This window comes from Epinephelus moara, chromosome 20, assembly GCF_006386435.1.
Source record: "Epinephelus moara isolate mb chromosome 20, YSFRI_EMoa_1.0, whole genome shotgun sequence".
Lineage (NCBI taxonomy): Eukaryota > Metazoa > Chordata > Actinopteri > Perciformes > Serranidae > Epinephelus > Epinephelus moara.
In genome coordinates, this window is record NC_065525.1 from 5191270 (window position 1) to 5196209 (window position 4940).

The window sequence follows — 4940 nt, forward strand, 5'->3', positions numbered from 1 at the left end:
GGACCCTCACAGCAGATAAGGAAAAACTCCCCCAAAAAAACCCTTTAATGGGGGAAAAAAATGGTAGAAACCTCAGGAAGAGCAACTGAGGAGGGATCCCTCTTCCAGGACGGACAGGCGTGCAATAGATGTCGTACAGAACAGATCAACATGATAAATTAACAGTAATCCATATGATTCAATGAGATAGAAAGGGAGACAGAGAGAGAAAGAGAGATGCAGGACAGACGGTAATGACAGTAGCTTACAACAACATTAATGAAAGTAATAATATTATAATTCTAATTACGGCTATTGTGGTACAATAAGTTGAAAGTGTATATTAATATCTGATAGTATACATATATGACAATAATCATATGTGTATAATAACAGTAGAAGTATGACTAATGACAACAGCAGCAGTAGGAGGCATCAGGTAGGACCACGGCAGCAGCACAACCACACACGTCACTCAGGTAGGACCACGGCAGCAGCACAACCACACACGTCACACCATCCAGGCACCGCTGTGATATAAATTAACCTGGAGAGTTTTTAAAGACTTATTAGAGCTACCTGATAATAGGGAATTACAGTAATCCAGCCTAGAGGTAACAAAAGTCTGGACAAATTTTTCTGCATCTTTTCGGGTCAGGATAGGCCTAATTTTCACAATATTACGCAGACAAAAACGCAGTCCGTGAGGTTTGTTTTAAATGGGAATTAAAAGACAAGTCTTGATCAAATATTACTCTGAGGTTTCTTACGGAAGTGCTTTATCATTAGATAAAGAGTCTCTGAGTTGTTTGGGGCCAAGAAGAATAACTTCATTTTTTTCAATTGAACATAAGGAAATTGGAGCTCATCCAGGTTTTTATGTCTTAAAGGCATTTTTAGTTTAGTTAATTGATCAGTTTCTTCTGGCTTTATTGATAAATACAACTGTGTATCATCTGTATAACAATGGAAATTTACAGAGTGATTTCTAATGATGTTACCTAAGGGACGCATATATAGAGTGAATAGGATTGGTCCGAGCACAGAACCTTGTGGAACTCCAAAACAAACTTAAGTACGTAGAGATGATTCATCATTAACATGAATGAACTGAAAATGATCAGATAAATAAGATTTAAACCAGCTTAGTGCAGAACCTTTTAGGCCAATTAAGTGTTCCAGTCTCCAGTCTTTCCCAAGGATCTTTGAAAGAAAGGGAAGATTACAAATCGGCCTACAGTTGGCTAACACCTCTGGATCCAGGGTGGGCTTTTTCAGAAGAGGTTTAATTACAGTTACCTTAAAGGACTGTGGTACATAGCCTGAGCCTCCTCCCTTATGTATGTATGTATATATATATATATATATATATATACATATATATGCATATGATATGATAGATTTTTTCTCAACTCCACCCAAAATAACTGTAGCACTTTCTATGAGGGCCACATCTATAATGCATTATGAGGGCATTTATAGTGAATTATAATGCATTTATAATGCTCTATGACTGCACTCACAAACACACAAATTGCTTCCTGATACACTTCATTAACAGTCATAAAATATTATAGATGTGACTTATAACGAATTAAGTGTCTTATGGATGTTCTTTACTAGTTATAAACTAGTGATTGACCGTTGGAGCTTATGATGCATTATGAATACCTAAACTCACCTATACACACACCTCAACAATCAACTGTAGTAAGAACTCATAGTATGTTATAACAGTCCATGCAGTATCATAAGTTATCATTGTATGTGTTAAGTAAAATTAAGTACTTATTGATGCATTTGTAATAATGCATGTGTCATCATAATGTCTCATTGTTGGTGCAAAGTAAAGTGTGATGCATTTTCATGTATTCAAAAGAATCTATGATGCATCAAAAGTGATTAATGTCTCGGGGCGTCAGTAGCTTAGTGGATAGTGCCAGTGCCCCATGTACAGAGGCGATGCCTCACTGCAGCGGTTGCAGGTCTGCACGGCGTGGTGATGAACTGTCAAATTGATTTCTGTTCGCATGCTGGGATTTGCACACTCCCTACTGCTCTCTCTACACCAACACCTGCACCTCAGGAAACCTGTCTTTGAAACTTGCACATGACACCACGGCCATCAGCCTCACCTGAGACGGTGATAAGTCTACATACAGTACAGGCTGAGCCTCTGGTGCAGTCACTACATTATTGGGTTGAACATACTCAGAACTGTGTGGTTGACAGTGGATTTCAGGAGGAGGCCCCAAACACTGACCCTGCTTCCCATACTCAACAGCACTCCAGCCATGCTAGTGGCTCTGTGAGGCTGCACTATGGCACAGTAGTGCTGTGAGCTAAATACTAACATCAGCATATTTGCCATGTTCACCACTTTAGATTAGTGTGTTAGCATAGTAACATTTGCTAATGGGCACCGAAAACAAAACACAACTGATGACATTTGTTTTGCATGCATTTGGTCATTAATTAATGTGGACAAATTAAAAATTCGTCAAGGTTATAACAATAACGTCCTGAGGCAACATGAATGGGTTTACAAAATGTCATGGAAAATGTATCCAAAGATTCCATAACACAGCCATTGCATATGCATATATATGTATATATATATATATATATATATATATATATATATATAAAGGCTGAAATCAACTGGAATCATAATTTAATGCTTTAATGAAAACAACTCCTAGTTTCAAGAAAGTTATTTGATGACAGTTATTAATTATCATTTTTAAACTGCTTTGAGATGGTTTCATTTTAAACCTTTAGAATCCTTACAAAAGAAAATATCCTAGCCTACCCGTCCGTCAGGGCTGTAGTGTAATTTCCCTTTAAATAACCTAAGAAATCCCATTTCAAGACTGACATGCTCTGTGGTGTATGTCTTTGTGTCCTGCTGAGGCTGTCCTATTGTGAGCATCTCTCCAGCTACCTTTTCCTGGATCTGTCAATGATGCTGAAATAGCTCACGAGTTACATCTTTTTCTCCTTCTTCCCAGCAAGACCTCTGTTCCTTCTCAAACAACAGAGGTCTGCTCTTCTGTTCCACTGCGTGGTCTCCTTTGATGCTGAGGACAGCACAGACAGATATGAGAGCAGATGAAGCTGGGCCCTGATGCCCCCACCCACAAACTCTCACTTGGTAACTGAGAATTTGGGGAAGAAAAATAGGTTTTTCCTCAGTTTCCTTCTCCCGGAACTCAAGGGTATACTATGTAGGACTATCGGTTACTGTGTGTAAACATGCTTGCCAGCCAAAGTGAAAGTAAAAGACAATCCAAGATTCACTCTTTTTTGTCCTTTTGCCTCGCTATATTTACTTTTTTAAGCCACTGTTTCTCTGGATGCCTGCTGCTCACAGTCTGTCACCTAGTCACTACCTTTTTATAAAACCCCAACCTCACTTGAGTGCTGTGGGGGAACACACCCATAAACATCCTGAACACAGGAAACAATGAAAAAAAAAACACCACACACATCTAATTGTTCAAATGTGATGACTGAGAGGAAATACTTCTGTATGAATCATGAGATTTTTTTGGGAAATCCTGCTTTGTATATCCCTACTAGGGATGTAACGATACCAGAAACTCACGATACGATATTATCATGGTAAAGAGTCCACGATACGATATATATCACGATATTTATACAAGGGGAAAAAAAAGAGAAAGTTTAAAAAAATAGCTTTTTTATTCAAAAATAGTGCATGTACACTGTACAGCATGTTATTTTTAACTTGGAAGCGTATCATAAACAAATCAACACACAGTTGAACAAGTGCTTTCATTTCCCCCCTATTACTGCTAGGCAGGCAGACATTAAAGTGCCATAACAAAGTCATGTCAATTAAAACTATAGTGACAGAATATGAAAATGGAAACATTCAGTATTTTTTAACCTACTCTGAACAAAAGTAGTGTAGTACTATTACTAGAAAGTCATCTGAATGACATCAAATTGTGAGGATAGAGTAGTCTTAATATTCATCAACTACACAGAACTTAGAACAATCAGACCCTGCAACAACAACAAAATTAACAAATTAGAAATAATGTAAACTCAATAACACACAATCCCTCACTTTTCTCGCATTTCTGTGCGAGCCTGCATTTACGAGTAATCCATCCAAGAGTAATGTGTGTGCAAAGCTGTATGAAAGCTTTGTTATACATAATTTTAGTGTACCTTTATCATTTTTTTTGCTGTGAAAACATTGGACTACCGACAAGTGCTTGGTCTTGTCGGAAAGCCACGATTACGCTGTTTCACGTGATATGTGTGGCTTCTCGCTATGACGAACGGCTGCTCTCACCTGCGCGCGCAGTTGCATGCAAAGGATTATGGGGAATGTAGTCACACAGTCATATTACCAGCTCTGTAGGAGAACGCAGCTATATAACTACCGTGGCATTCCCACGACGGTATATTGAGAATTTATTTTATCACGACACCACGATATTCGACATATCGTTACATGCCTAATCCCTAATCATTAGGGTGTTTGTTACGATTTCTATTACATGCCGAGGCAGTGCTATTCCAGTCAGTTCCTGAGCATGTTGCCTCACTATTTCATTTTTCTTATATTGTGCTAGTATTCCTCTAAATTTTCCATATAAATATGTGTGCATGTTAGGTTTGTTTATGGTGGAGCAAAGCCCAGAACACAGACAAGGTTGGAGATGAAGTTTAACGGGTTTATTTCGAGTGTTACTGTTGACAGAGATGGGTTGAATAGAGGGGATGACTGGAGATGGCAGCAGGAAGAGGTGGAATAAAGAGCGGCTGGGCGGTGAGGCAGGTAGAGGAAGCAGGGGAAAGCTTATGGGCAAGCAGACAGATGAGCAGACAGGCAAACAGCAGTCCTGGAGCACAGGGAAGAAACAAGCAATACGTTGGGTTACAAGAACATGAGGACTTCTTCTCAAAACATGCAAGGCTAGAGA